We start from the raw sequence: 15528 nt of genomic DNA, 5'->3' as shown, positions 1-15528 counted from the left end.
TCAGAGATGATGCCCAAACCACCCCACGGTACTTTGCTAGTCAAGCCACCACGGCAGCTATCGGCATGAATTCTGCAACTTGCTTCAACTCACCCTCTTCAATGATGGTAGAAACCGGACCTCAGAACATCCCTTCCGTTGCTCTGAAGGCCAGATGCCTCCTCCAGCCCCCTTCCCTGGGATGCCTGCTATCTCTTACTGTCTTCCAAAGCAAAACCCATGTGGTGGCATCAGATTGGTGGAGCCTGGGTCATGTGCAGACACCTGAGCTGCAAAGGGGTCTGGGAAAGTAAATTTCTGGCCTTTACGTCAGAGGAGTGAAATTGATGATCCAGGGAAAACCCACAGGCACCAGAAAGTTAATCAAAAGTTACCGGTGGGGGCACCCTGAGTGGCTCAGTGGGTTAAAGCCTCTGCCTTCGGCTCAGGTCATGATCACAGGGTCCTGGGATCGAGCCCCACATCAGCGGCGGGGTGGGGGGGGGTGTCTCTGCTCAGCGGGAAGCCTGCTTCCCCCTTTCTCTTTGCCTGCCTCTCTACCTACTTGTGAACTCTGTCAATTAAATAAATTAAATCTTAAAAAAGAAAAAAAAAGGTACCAGTGACCATAATGTATGGCAAATGTCCCTTACACTAGGCATTGTTTTTCTCCTCAGAACTACAGGATGGCATCAGTTTCATCATTCTCTGAATCTCCAGGGCCTGGCCCACGGTAGGCACTTGATACATGAGGAAGGAAAGGAGAAAGAGAAGGGAGAGATCACATATGTACACGTTGCTTTACTAAACAAGATTGGAGGAAGACCTTGTGTTAATAGAGTCCACTGGGCTCCCAAGGCCTCCTGTGGATTCTGAAGGAAGGAGACTCCCTTGCCCAGCATGCAAGTACAAGGCTGTCCTCCCACCCCCCGTCAGACTCATGCTCTGCCCCTGGCCTGTAGCATCTGGACCACAGGGAATGACGTCCTGGGGAGTCACTTACTTTCTTGGTAGCCCACCTGTTGGCCTAATGTCACTCAGGCTGTCACTGAATCTCCTTCCCTCCCCAATCCCAGAGTTCATGAGGTTTTAAGTGGTCTCTGAAGGCCAATCTAGAACAGTTGCTGCAAAGGCAACATCCGAGGTCTCCCCAAGGTGATAAAGATCACAGGTACCACATTCAAGCGGTTCTATTAAAATCAGGCTCGTTCTTCACCGCCAAGGTGTGCCGTCACAGAATTACATGGGTCCTGGCTTTTAGAAGTTTATGCTGTTGTTTAACTGTTAAGAGGCTAGATACACACGCTTAAATGACAAGCTCTCTTGCTGTGAAATAAGGTAGGAAAAAGTCGCGAGCTCCCAGGTCTCAGGGCGTGGGGATGGCCAAGCCTCACAGGCTGGGTGAGAGGAGGTGAGGGAGAGGAGAGAGGAGAGGAGGAGAGGCTGGGGGATGAAGGGGTCCGGGAGCCACCCCATTCTCCCCTAACCCCTCCAAGCAGGTCAGACCCTGTAACTTCCATGAATTGCTATAACATCGTGAATCCCTCCTCCTCATGGCTGAATGTTTCGGTGGTTATCTGGTTGTCCTCTGCCCCCTCCCCTCCATCCCGGACCTGGCTATGGTGACCTAGGAAGGTGCTGGGTGGGCAGAGGCTGGTGGGGACCAAGTCAGGGCGAGGCTGCAAGGAGGGCGAGGCTGAGACCCATCACAAAGCCCATCTGAAGCCTCCCCCTCACACTCCTTTCCCCCAGGGAGAAGCTGCTGATGTGTTTCTGGAGTGTTCAATCCAATTAGTGCCCTCCCCTGCTCCAAGGAGGGGCCCAAGCCACCACTCCCCTCCCTGAGGTGGAGACGGGCTGGCAGGGGATGCTGAGGAGGTCTGAACACCCTGACCCAGCTCCTCCTGCCAGCGCTGCTGGCTCACTGCCACAAAGAGGCTGCTATGACAGCGCCCGTTTCTAGGCGACTGTTCTGGGGAATGGTCTGTTTTGGCAACCAGAGGGCCCCTGGGTAAAGGGGGCCGCTGGCCACCGCGCATTTGCATAGCAACCTCCTCTCTTCCCGGAGCCGGAGCCGGAGCCGGGTGCTGCTCCATGGAGGGCGCTGCGCGACTGCTGCTCCGGCCAGCCACAGCCCCTGCCTTCCACCCGGCCCGGCCTCAGCCAGCAGGCCCGCCCGGTGCAGGTGCCCTCCCTGCCTTGGCGCCCCCTCTTACCTATTGGGGAAGTAGAGGCTGCCTACAGAGCTAGGGCATTTCCGGAAAGGCTGGTGCCCTAGGGAAGTGGGGAAATGATGCTTGGGGACCAAACACAGAAACGGGGGGCCGGGGGGGAATGAAATATCATCTTTTACAAAGAGTCAAAGTCATATTCCTTGGTAGCATCAAAATGCCTTCTGGATAACAGGGTTGGCGCACCACATATTTATTTAAGTGACCCCCCCCAACCCGGCAAAGGAAGCCCCAGGGGGTACTCAGATCATGTCATTTGGATCATTACATTGCAAGCGTATGTGTGAATTCGGAAATGGGTAGGCCTGGAAAAAACATTTGTTACCTAGAAAAATCAGGCAGTGATATTCCTGGGAAATAATTTCAGATACTTGCAGGAGGAACTTGGTGGCACAGTAGCATCTGCATTTCAGAAGAAACTGAAAGGGAAAATAAATGAGATACTCCAGGAGGATCCCCCCCATCCTGCACAGACCCACCCCAACCCCAACCACATCTGCTATCTTGAGTCTGTGATGCCAACGGAGATACCAGGCTCTGAGCACACAGACAGTAACTGCCCAAGGACACATGCCCTGGGCTGGAACCCGAGAAGGGGGTTGGGCAGGGGCAGGTCACCTCAGCTGAGCGATCACATTCCCTGGCAGCTGTCCAAGGGGCAGCTCTGGCTGCACCTGTTTGTGGGGAGATTTGCTTTTATCAGTGTTGACACAGCAGCCTGGCCAGGGAGTAGGAGAGTAATAAATAAATGAGAGAGGGAGGGTGGGGGGAAAGGCAGGAGCCACCGAGGCGAGGCAAAAATGCTGAGGTCTTTTTTTTCCCTTGTTGTATGTCAGCGCATTCAATCCAGTTTCCCCACCCTTGAAATCTCGGAGGATCGTGGACCGGCCTTGGCATGGGAGCTCTGGGTCTTAAAGAGATAGAATTGCAGATCGGAAGCACCTGAAGATCCTTGTGTGCCGATGTCCCTCACCGACAGATCTCAAGGTTACTTGGTATCCTCACCTGCCACTTAACAGTTTGTCAGGAAGCTCGGCAGGAAGGGATTTCCTTCCTCCGGCTGCCAAGTTTCAGCATCGGGGAGACAAGTATGATTAAAGTGTTAGGTTTAGGAGTTAGTCAAACCTAGGATCAGACCCCGGTGCTGTCTAGCTGTGTGATTTGGGGTGCGCTAACTAACCAGTCTGAGCCTCAGCTCCTCCCCAGAAATGGGGGAGCAAAACAAACTTCTGCCCAAGGATGCAAGTGAGGACAGAAGCTAAGGCTTGGAATAATCCCTCCATATATATGTTCACTTGGTTGCTCTCTGTTCTTTTTTTAAGATTTTATTTATTTGTTTGACAGAGAGAGATCACAAACAGGCAGAGAGGCAGGCAGAGAGAGGGGAGAAGCAGAGAGAAAGAGCCCGATGCGGGGCTCGATCCCAGGACCCCGAGAACAAGACCTGAGCCCGAGGCAGAGGCTTAACCCACTGAGCCACCCAGACGCCCCTTGGTTGCCCTTATTACCTATCAACAGCAAGTTTTTCTCAAGTTTTTCTCGAAAATGTCCCTCCCCTCAACAAAAAAAGAAAAAAAAAAAAAAAGATCTGTTCCAGAAATGGCAGAAAGAACCTGCAACGCTCTTTGTCTCCCAGATGGGACCAAATGGGACCTCTTAGTTTCTCGGCTTTGCTTCTGGTCTTCAGGGGCTACAAAGCAGCTCACCTCCATTCTAGTCCAGTTCAGTGCCTAAGCGGGATGCAAAACACACCTGGTCATCAGAAGCCGCCTGACCAAGCCCAGCAATAAACTGCGTTTGTAACAATTACCACAGTGAGTCACTCCCGCCTTTCTGACGCGGAGGCAGCTAAGAAGGCAGGTTGCCGCTGTCAGACCACTGAACTCTAACCCAGCCTTGGCAGCTCCCAGAGACAGGTTTTTTAACTTTCCTAAGACTTGCTCTCCTTGGGCGCCTGGGTGGCTCAGTGGGTTAAGTCTCTGCCTTTGGCTCAGGTCATGGTCTCGGGGTCCCGGGATCGAGCCCCATATCGGGCTCTCTGCTCGGCAGGAAGCCAGCTTCCTGCCGCCTCTCCACCCCGCCTGCCTCTCTGCCTGCTTGTAATCTCTGTCAAATAAATAAATAAAATCTTAAAAAAAAAACAAACAAACTTGCTCTCCTTATCTGTAAAATGGGCATAATAAAGAACTGCAAGCTTGTCTGGAGGATTGAATGCGTGAAAAAAGCATGTAGTGAGGGCAGAACCCAGAGAAAGGGCTTAATCGTGTCCGCACTGGCGGTCATTTGCTGTCTGATGAATAAGGCCGGGGACTGTGTCATACTCATCCTTGTATCCCCAGGTCCTCAAACAAAGCCTGGTGTTGAGTGGAGTCCAGTAACATTTGATGAATGAATGAATGCAAGGCCCCTGCCCTCAAGAAGTTAAATCTACCCAGGAAATAGAAGGTGTAGGAGGCAGCAGAGGGTTAAAAGCCATTCTACCAGTCCCGAAGCCCCAAAGCCCCAGAGGCAGACGGTCCCTTTGATCCCTGTTTCATCTATCCAGGATGCTTTCAAGAGAGGAAAACAGGAAGTATCCCCGATAGCCCAGCCTCGCTCTGTTTTGTTTTTTTTTTTTTTAAATGATGAGGGGTGGGGGGAGAATGGTCCTCTGGGTCACATTTTGCCAGTAAATCAGCCTCCTTCCTATCACATCCTGGGGCTTCCAAAGGGGCAGATAAATAGCTTCTTGCTCAGTGCTGAGAGAGAGAGATGTGGTCCAGAAATGGCAAAGCTGACAGGTTGGGGTTCCTTAGCTAAAGCGTCTCTTTTGCATTCACTTCCTCCCTCCCTCACTGTTGAACAAGTGCCTGGCCTTGATCAGGGGACCCTAGGGTTACAGCTCAGTGTCTAGTGTCCAGGGTATAAACTGTCCAAAACAAAGGACAGTGAACTCAGAGAGGATGGGCCAAACACGGAAAAGCGAGAATGCTCCAAAGGGAGATAGCCACGTGATGAGCAAGCAGTCATAGGAAAGAAAAACAGAGTGGAACAAAAGAAAAAACCTGGAGAATAAGTATTTCGGAAAAACAAAAGAGAGCTGCTTCTTCTTTTTTTTTTTTTTAAGTTTATGTATTTCTATTTAGTTAAAATAAACATGGGGCTCTAACTCACAATCCTGAGATCAAGAGTCACATGCTCCTCTGACAAAGCCAGCCAGGCGCCCCAAAACATTGCTTCTACGGATTTGCAGCTAGGGTTGTAAAGGCCTTGTAATAGGATAACTGGACACAGAGACCGTGCAGAAGGCCATCACTTCTAGGGACACACAGGATGGCAAGAGTGCACAGAAGCAGGGAGGGGAAGAAGAGCTTAAGACAGCAGATCCGACTCTGACCTAGCCAGCCTGAAGACAGCAGGTGCTACCCCTCAGAGTGCTAAACTCACATCCGTGTTTGTTTTGTAAGTTCAGTTATTTATTTGCCCATGCTGGACAGGAGAGAACTTTCCAGAAAGGTGCAAATATTCTAAATTGGAATAGAGATATAGTTTACACGGACAGATCTATTTTTCGATGTTACACAGTTAAGCCTTCTGCATATCTGTGTTTGTAAATTTCACCCAGGAAAAGAACTATACAAAGTAACCAAGTGTGAGGGGCTGGAGGTACAGATGAAACAAGAGACAGAACAGTTAATGACAGACTAAGCATCCGTGGGGGTTCATTATATCATTTGGTTGACATTAAATGTGGTTTGAAGTTTTTCATAATAAAAAAGCGTTCTTTTTTTTTTTTAAGTGCCTATAACACGTCACTGGTGTCCTTAAACAAGTCCCTTTTGGGTTATCAGCAAGGCAGCTGAGACATAATCTCTTTTCTTATACATGAGGAAACAGAGGTGCACCTTGACTTGCTCAAGGTGTTCTCAGATATCCCGCAGCAGAGCTGACACTGAACTATCAAGCCGGAGCAGTGCCCTTCTGACCTTTTCAGACGTCACCCACTTGCGGGGAGTCAGCTGGAAGTCGGCCCTCACCCCTTTGCGACCCCCAGGCCCAAGGAGGTGCTGGGAGGCCGCATGGGCTGGAAGGAGGGTCTGTAGGCTACAAACCCACTTTGCTCTCCAATGTTTTCATTCTGAAAGGTAATCCTGAGCATGCGAAGAATTCCGTTAGGTCCCTTAGCTGTGCTTTCCAAAGGCAGAGAGGGAAACCTGGAGAATGAAAGATTTCCAGTCACCAAGAGTTGAAAGAACAAGAGGGCCGGAGTCCCAGCTCAGTGGCCAACAGAGGTGTTGCCTTAGGGTGGTCCCCTCTCTTGCCTTGGTTTCCACTCATCTGTAAGTCAAGAGCGAAGAAGGGGTGCCGGGGTGGCTCAGTCGGTTAAGCATCTGCCTTCCACTCAGGTCATGATCGCAGGGTCCTGGGACGGAGGCCCTCATCAGGCTCCCTGCTCCGTGGGGAGTCTGCTTCTCCCTCTCTCTCTGCCTGCTGCTCTGCCTACTTGTGCTGTGTCAAATAAAGAAAATCTTTTAAAAATATATTTTTTTTTATTAAAAAATAATTTATTAAAAAAAAATAAGATTGCTAAAAGACTTTTGGGTTCTATTACCCTATGGGGTTGTCGGAAAGATCCCAAGAGGTGTGGCTAGGAAAAGTAAAAAGAGCAGTAGCAAGGGGTAGCATTATGGGGAAGCAATGAGGCTTTGGCAGGATTCATAAATAACTCTTTCGGGTGTGCCTTAAGGAAAAGACTTCTTTGGGGGGGTGGAGGGGACACAACATTTATGGATGTCTCTGCACTAGGCCAGATGTGGTGTTTTGCTTTCTCCATAATATCTCATTTACTCTCAAAATACCTTATGGGGACTCAGGTACTATGATTTTGCTCATTTTCCAGATGAGGAAAGAGGCACAGAGACCCTTAGGCTGCCCAAGGCCAGACAGCTGGAATGGGCCAACCCGGACCTGGAGCGGGGCTGTCCTGTGGGGGGAAGGCCACACCCTCCTCTGAGGGCCAGGTGGCTGCCAAGGCTCCGGGTCACCTGGGCGTCGGACTCAGCATCAGGAGACCCAGCCTGGAGTTCCAGCTCAGCCGCTTATTAGCCCCGTGACTGGGCCGAGTCACATGGCCTTCCAGACCCTCCATCTCCCCAGCTGTACCCCAGTGATAATAAAACCTACTCCACCTACCTCTCCAGAAGGAGATGAGGATTCCTTGAAATCACTGATACTGCGAAGGTTTGGAAACAGCTGCAAAGGGCAACAGAAAAATGAAGACATCACGATTATTTTTTCAGAGACACATTCCTGGCTTATCACATGGGGACATTTCAGCCCCTCATCCACCCCCCGAGTCCACTCCCAAGCCAACGGTGGTGGTCAGAACCGGAGGCCTGGGTGTCTCTTCCAATACTATCCTGGTCCAAAGGTGGGGAAGAGAGGCATCTCAAATGGCCCCAGCTTCAGGATTCCCCGAACAAACATAGTAGAGCGTTGGCTTCAGACTCCGCCCTGGGCCCGAACTTCAGTAAGGGTCCCTTTTCCTGTTTGTCATAAAACAAACAGGCTTTCAGCCACTTGGGCAGGATTTAACTGGCGATCAGCCCTAGAGATAAGTGGGTCACACTCCGCAAGCTCACATGGGAGTAATTTGTACCCAAGAGCAGCATATCATTTATATTTTTGAATCCAGGCCCCCGGGTGGCTCAGCTGGTTGGGCATCTGCCTTTGGGGTGGGTCATGATCCCGGGGTCCTGGGATCAAGTCCCACTTCAGGCTCCCTGCTCAGCAGGAAGTCTGCTTCTCCCTCTCTCTGCTCATGCTCTCTCTCTCTCTCAAGTAAATAAAATCTTTAAAAAAAAAATAGTGGTAAAAAGGTGAAGACAGGACGTTTCAGTTTATCTGTTTTGTATACCCCTCATTCCCTTCCCCTGTGTACCTGAAGCCCTTAGCACAGCCCGTCACAGCGGAGCACAGAGAATATTCAAGAAATGAATGGAATTAGGGGGAGAGAGTGCAGGGGTTTTACAAGCATCCTGGAAGGTATGGCTTTTCCAGAGGGCTTGTGCCCTTTTGTTATGCGCACCCCCCCCACCCCAGACACTCACTGTCCACCCACTTCTGCTGCTTTCAACTCTAAGCTTAGAGGGACCATGTGTTTCTAAACCTCAAATCAGGAAACAAGGGCTGACTGAGTATTTGAAACCAGGAATCTATATTCCAGAAGGATTTGTGCCCTTTGTTTTGCACTCGAATTTGTAATAAGTAGCCTTCTGCATTTGGCAGACTCTTTGCTCAGCCCAGTTTGCCAATGGACAGTCTATTTTACAGAGATAAGGCTGAATCAATACAAATAGGGAGATCCCAGGGACTCATCAGCCGACCTTCTAATTCACTTGCCCCGTGGCTTGGTGGTCCTCTGCTAGGCTACCATGCACTACTCAGCACAGGTGAAGTGGATAACCGAGTAGGGTCAGGATTGTTCCCAAGGGGAGAGCCCTCGGGTGCTGGGTGGGGCAGGAGAAGCCTCGGATTGGATTCCTGCCCCACGTCTGCTTCTAATTGGCGGTGTGTCCTTGGGGAGGTCGCTTCTCTCTGGTCTCACTGAGAAGTGAAGGGGTGTGGCGGATGGCACAGGCTCAAAACCTGACTGACATCTTGCAGTTCAAGCCCTGGGATGTGAGAATTTACCCACATACTCTGCTTTTCCTCCTGCAGTTTGGGGATAAACCGTCTGGCTCCTATCTAAGGCAAACACCTTCACTGGCCCCTGGATCCCATCCCCTCCCACTAGCAATGCTCTCTCCTTGCCCCTGCATCATCTGTTTTTCTCTCTTTGCTAAATCATTTAAAACGGCGTATCAATATATTTAAACGTGGGCAACTGGGTGGCTCAGTCAGTAAGGTAAGCAATATCACTAATCCCTCAAGACTTTCAGCTCAGGTCATGATCCTGGGGTTCTGGGATTGAGCCCCATGTCGGGGGTCTCTACTCAGGGAGGAGCCTGCTTCTCCCTCTCCCCCTGCCTGCTGTTCCCCTGCTTGTGCTCTCTCTGTGTCAAATAAGTAATAAAATCTTTAAAAAATATATTTAAATGTGCTATAATTCCACCCATCTTTAAAAAAGTCTCTCCTGGGGTGCCTGGGTGGCTCCGTGGGTTAAACCCTCTGCCTTCAGCTCAGGTCATGATCCCAGGGTCCTGGGATGGAGCCCCACATCAGGCTCTCTGCTCAGCGGGGAGCCTGCCTCCCCCCCCTCTCTCTGCCTGTCTCTCTGCCTACCTGTGATCTCTGTCTGTCAAACAAATAAATAAAATCTTTTAAAAAATAAAATAAAAATTAAAAAGTCTCTCCTGACCCTACTTCCCCTCTAGCTTCTCTCTCGGGCAAGTTCAATCACTACACAACTCTGTTCAAACTGCTCTTTGTTAAGGTCAACAGTCCTACCCCCTGCCCCCTCCCCCGCCCTGCCCCGTCCCCCAATGTGGTTAAACCTAAAGGTCATTGTTACTCTTCATCTTACTTGACTGACAACAAGGATCAGCTGATCATTCCTTCTCCCTTTGACACTTGTTTCTCTTGTCTTCCAAGACACTACATTTCCTAGGTGATTCTTCCAGGTAGGTTCTCCTCATTTCCTTCACCTCTAAATGTTAGAGGCTCCTGCGGCTCAATCCTGGTATCTGTACTCAATCTTCACCAAGCCACCGATGATCTCATTCAGTCCCATTGTGTTAAATGCCATGTGGCTTAGCCTAGGTTCCTCTAGAAGCAGAACCCTAATCAAAGGTTTGCATGCAGGTAGTTTATTTGGGGATAAAATTCCAGGGAGCAGAAATGAGAGACAGGGTGACACAGAAAGAGAAAAGAAAAGATAAATCAAGTCAAGAGTGCATTATTGAGCTGACCACCACCACTATGGGATATAGACCTTTTTCTCCACAGAAGCTTCTAAGGAGATTCAGAACTGTCTGTCAAGGGATAAAAAGGGATCCACACTCACCCATCAACTTCCTTTCACCATTGGTTAAGGGCGGCCCTATGAGCATCAATGCCCTCATGGTTCTGAGTTATACATATGGAGGCACTGAGGGAGTTTCCAGGGTTATCCTACAGTCACCCTTGTACAGGTAGGTAGGGGTGAGGCACTTGTCCATTCATACCCGTTGCAAATCTGCATGATATCAAGCTGGAGGAAGACTCAGGGCCAAGAGAATTTAAGGAAATATCTGAAATGCCACCTATAACGCAATGGCTCTCAGCTTTCTATCTCTAGCTGGAGCCTCCCCGCTTAAATTCCAGACTCATGTATCCACTGTTTACTCCAGATTTCCACCTGGTTGTCTCCTCAAAACCTGCTCCATTCAGTCTCCCCCTCATTCCCCACCCCCCACGCATTTTCATTAATGGCAACTCTATCCTCCCAGATGTTCCTTCCTTCCAAAGCAAAGACCTTGGACTCATCCTTGAGTCTGCTCTACATACAATCCATCAGTAAATTAAGCTGGCTTGACCTTCAAAATATACCCAAAATCAGACCACTTCTAACCTCTACTCCTTGACCAAGCCACACCGCCAGCCCTTGACGGGATTGCTGTCATTATCTGCTCATGAGCCTTCCTGCTTCCTCACTTATCCACTCACATCTCTTCTCCATCCTCTGCAGCAGCTAGTGAGTCTTCTAAAATACAAGTCAGATAATGTCGCTCCTCGCCATTTCCTTTCCTCTTCCCTGCTCTGTATTTCTCCATCACACTTATCACTATCTGACATAACACAGACCTTCCCTATTTACATATTTACTCTATTGTTGTCTCCTTCTACTAGAATAACAGCAAGCATTTTTGTCTATTTTATCCCCAGGACCTAGAAAGGTGCCTGGTACATGGGGGGAGTACAATAAATATTCATTGACTAAAGATCATCTAGTTTAAGCCCATGCACTTGGCACATGAGAAAACTGTAGCCCAGAGATATGACTAGGCTAATTACACTGCACAGCCTTTTTTTTTTTTTTCTTTTCTTTTGCAAGGCCTTCTTGATGCCTCTACTGGTGTTCTGAATAACTGGTCTCCATTTTCAGCAACATTAATCCTTAGTTGTTATTATTATGGATGTTGCCATCTAGCCAATCTGAGTAGCAGTCTGTAGTCAGGCTCAAATGCACCTCCACGAAATCACTAGAGAACAATCCCAAGGCATTGGAAGCATAAGTAATCCAAGATCATACAATATAAAGGCAGCAAGCAACAACTGAGGGGATTCAAGGTGAAGGAGAGTCTCGGGGGTGTTTTGAGAGAGAAGTGCAACACTGAGATTCCTGAGGGAAAAAGTGAGCGTTTCAGGTGTGGGAGAAGCAAGAGCAAGGAAGACAATATCACTAACCCCTCATGCATGCCATTCTCTGCCCCTCCGTTCAGCAGGGTGGAATGGCCAGTGTGAGATGACTTTGGCATTGACCTGGGGGGTTAGTTCTACTCAGCTATGTTCTAGCTGTGTGATGTGGGCAAGTTACTTAACCTCGCTAAACCTACAAAATGAGGATGATGTTCCCGACCCCATTGTGCTGTGAGCATTACACAGAATAACATAAAAAGGTACTTAAAGGGGCACCTGTGTGGCTCAGTGGGTTAAAGCCTCTGCCTTCCGCTCAGGTCATGATCCCAGGGTCCTGGAATCGAGACCCACATGGGGCTTTCCGTTCAGAGGGGAGCCTGCTTCCCTTCCTCTTCTCGCTCTCTGCCTGCCTCTCCACCTACTTGTGATCTCTATCAAATAAATAAATAAAATCTTTAAAAAAAAAAAAGGTACTAAAACAAAAAAAGTACTTAGTAGAATGACGTGGACAAGCAGTAAGTAAGTAATATCAAGGTTCTTGCTACGACTCTTTGAATGGAATCATGGGAGTGTGCAGCAGTGTCGGGCCCAATCAGGAGAACATTGTGACTGCATCAGGCACCATTAAGACGCAGAGGCCAGATAATGGAGGACACTGAATACCAAGCTGGAGTCTTGGCACTGTGATGTTACTAAAGGATCTTTTTTTTTAATTGCATAAGGACTTTTTTTTTTTTTTTTAGATTTTATTTATTTGAGAGAGAGTGAGCGTGAGCGGGGGAGAGGACGGGCAGAGAGAGAGGGAGAAGCAGACTCCCCAGTGAGCAGGGAGCCTGATGCAGGGCTCGATCCCAGGACCCTGGGATCATGACCTGAGCCAAAGGCAGACGCTTAACCGACTGAGCCAGCCAAGTGCCCCTGTTACTAAAGGATCTTGACCAGGGAACACACAAGACTCAGTACCTGTGATGAAGACAACCTGATGTCCAGAAGACCAACAGAAAGGAGCAGCCTGCCATCACCTAGCCCCCCGCAGGGCCCTGTTCATCTCCACCACTGTTCTTTCTCATCCTGTTGCAGGGACAGGTTTCAAGTCTTTGTATCTCCTGAAGTTCAGGACACAGTCATCCCTACTGTCAGAGCACAAGGCCTGGCCCATAGTCGGGCTCCCGGAGCATTCATTCTAGTCTCACTAACCTACACTGACCGCTATGGGAAAAATTCAAGTGTGTGATGATGGAAGCCTGAGTGGGGATTGTGGCCATGAGAATGGGCAGGGTCAAATCACAGAAAACACTGGGGAGAGACAGTGATTGTTGCAATTCTTTTTACACAGAAATTCAAGAAAGCACAAGGGCACGTGGGTGTCTCAGTCAGTTACAGAGTTAAGCGTCTGCCTTAGGCTCAGGTCATGATCTTGGGTCCTGGGATGGAGCCCTGAATCAGGCTCCCTGCTCAGTGGGAAATCTGCTTCTCCCTCTGCCCGCGGCTCCTCCTGCTTGTGCTCATGCGCTCTCTCTCAAATAAATAAACAAAATCTTTTAAAAGTAATAGGCTTGTGATTAATTTCCCCCCATCCTATTCTGGTCAATTCTTCATTTAAAATTATGAGGGGACTGTCTCTGAAGTTTTCCCAAGCTAAGTCACTTCACAAACACTTATACAAGTTTTGTTTTTCTTTCTCTGTAAAGAGAAGAATCAAAGACCTCAGGGCTTTAGGTCAAGTGATTGGTAGGCAAGTGGCTGGTCTGCAGCTCCCAGGCCACGACAGAGAATAATAGCAAGAAACCAATGTCTAGGTGCCTGAGTGGCTCAGTTGGTTAAGTGTCTGCCTTCAGCTCAGGTTATGACCCTGGAGTCTTGGGTTCAAGTCCCATCTCGGGCTCCCCCTGCTCTGCAGGGAGCCTGCTTCTCCTTCTCCCTCTGCCTGCCTGCTTGTGTGCGCTCTCACTCTCTGTCAAATAAATAAATAAAATCTTCAAAACAAAACAAACAAAAAAAAACCAACCAGAATGTCTAACCCTTGACCCCCCAGGTGAGTGAAGGTGCCCGTGGTGAGATTCTGCCCCCTTGCTGCTTTAGGAAGCTACCACCAGGCGCTCCACTCCTCACCCAGGGACTAAAACGGAAGATTGCCCAACTGAACATTAAATTATAAATTACCATTGTCAGAACTAGAGCAGAGATAAGAAAGACATTCTTTTAAAGGGCTCAGTGGCTCTGGGAGGCTAGGTAGTCCTGAAGGAATTTGGGCATACATTAAAATTGCAAGTTCCCAGGCCCCACCCCAAACCTCCTGAATCCCCATCTGTATTTAACAAGATTCCCAGGTGATTCCCGTGCAGATTACAATTGTAAAGCTGCCATGAAACGGAAGGTCAGAGGCAAGGAAAAGGAGGCCTTAATGTGTATCCAAGCACTACCTGGCCAGAGAAGGGGGTCTTGGCCAAAAGGCTGGGGATATTAAGGTCCATTGGCAAGGTCATCCCTGCTATGGGGATGGGTGAGTATAGATACCCAGCCCAATGCTCTTCTGCTTCCAGGTCATCTGACCGCTCCTCGCAATCAACCCGTGCTCCCCAAACCCTACTCCAGTTACCACTTGGCTTCATTCAACCCCTAGGACACAACGTGCTAGGCATGTTGATGCAAAGATATTTTTGCATCTGACAGACATTTTTCTAGTTGAAAACTAAACTGGCATCTTCGATATACAAATCAAACAAAGTCAGAGGAGGGCACACTTCTGGAGTCTGATCAACGAAACTGGGTGATAATTAGACAGCCCTGTCCCGAAACAGCCCAGTCAGCCAGCAGGCTTCTTCCAATAAACATACCTCATCTCCACCCTGCCCCGATCCTAGAATTTCTACCTATATCACATAATTTGGCTCAGCTAGTCCTCTGGCGTCACTGAGCTGAATTTCGCACTACCATCTGCTAAGTTCCCTGAGGGCAGCCAAGGTCCTCCACGGAAAACAAATCTGAAAGGATCGGTGGCCTGGGTGCCAAGAACTTAAACCCAGAAAGGAAAGGAAGTGCCTGCAATAGAAGAAACCACCATTTCTTGTCTGGGGAGTATTTCGCTGAGGTTTTGGCATGGAAAAAACGGGAAGCAGAGTAAATGTAGACCAGTGAGGGAATCGCTAAGTGCATTAAGGCATAGGTATACCCCGAATATATCCAACACGGTGCTATGCGGTTATAGTCCACGCGGATTCCATGTAGGAATCTGGAAAACACTCCTGATATATATTCTGTGACCATCAGAGTCTCAGCAGGAAACAGATGGCGCAATCAAAATGGGGAACTTTGGAGAGAGCTTAATAAAGAGACTATTTGCAAAGGTGTGAGCCGCCTTTGGAAAAGCAACAGAGCAAAGGGGAGCTGTTTCCACTTCCAGGCAGTGTCTGAAGGGGTAAGTGGGGCCCTTAGAGCAACAGGGAGAGAGAACTACCTGGAGAAAAGCCTCGCGGGGCCCCAGCTTGTGGCCTTCTTCCGTGGACTCAGCTCGTCTGCGGGGACCTGGAAGGGAGGGAGGTGGGGAAGGAATAGGTCTCAAACCCAGCCAGAAGCCAAGGAGGCAAAAGGGCACCCAGCAGACCGCTGGAGTGCAGAGCAGGGTGAAGGCATTTGGTGAGAAAAACCTGCAAGAGCAAAGGATGGAAGATGCCCAGCACGGTGAACTTCTGGGGAGGGAAAGCAAACCACTAGGCGAAACTGCAGTCCGGATACTCCAGAGATGTCAACACCACATATGCATCAGAGAGATCGAAGGGAAATCTACCCAAAAGGCAATCATTACCGTAGGAAGGCACTGGGACCGGACTGCGGATTTTGGTAAGATGGAGGGTTGTTGACTTTCAACGACTGAGAACGTGGCTACGTTCCTTTTTTAATCAAGCGCAGTTAATAGAGGCGAGCTGAGGAAGAGCGTCTAGGGAGGGTGTGGGGTCAGGCAACCCCTGGGGGCACCTTCTGGTATCCTTCCAATCGCTTC

The 15528-nt window shown here is 49.2% G+C and overlaps 1 long non-coding RNA gene across 1 annotated transcript; it reads right to left on the bottom strand.

The window, feature by feature from the left end:
• Positions 1-5853: 5853 nt before the first annotated feature.
• LOC125103289 (uncharacterized) lies at positions 5854-15169 on the bottom strand. Its single transcript, XR_007128339.1, has 4 exons — positions 14986-15169; positions 10195-10312; positions 7383-7442; positions 5854-6527 (listed from the first exon to the last, which is right to left on the bottom strand). It is a non-coding gene; the product is annotated as an uncharacterized LOC125103289 (long non-coding RNA).
• Between the last annotated feature and the right edge of the window lie 359 nt (positions 15170-15528).

This window comes from Lutra lutra, chromosome 6 (genome assembly GCF_902655055.1).
Source record: "Lutra lutra chromosome 6, mLutLut1.2, whole genome shotgun sequence".
NCBI classification, from domain to species: domain Eukaryota; kingdom Metazoa; phylum Chordata; class Mammalia; order Carnivora; family Mustelidae; genus Lutra; species Lutra lutra.
This window is presented reverse-complemented; position numbering and strand designations above follow the sequence as displayed.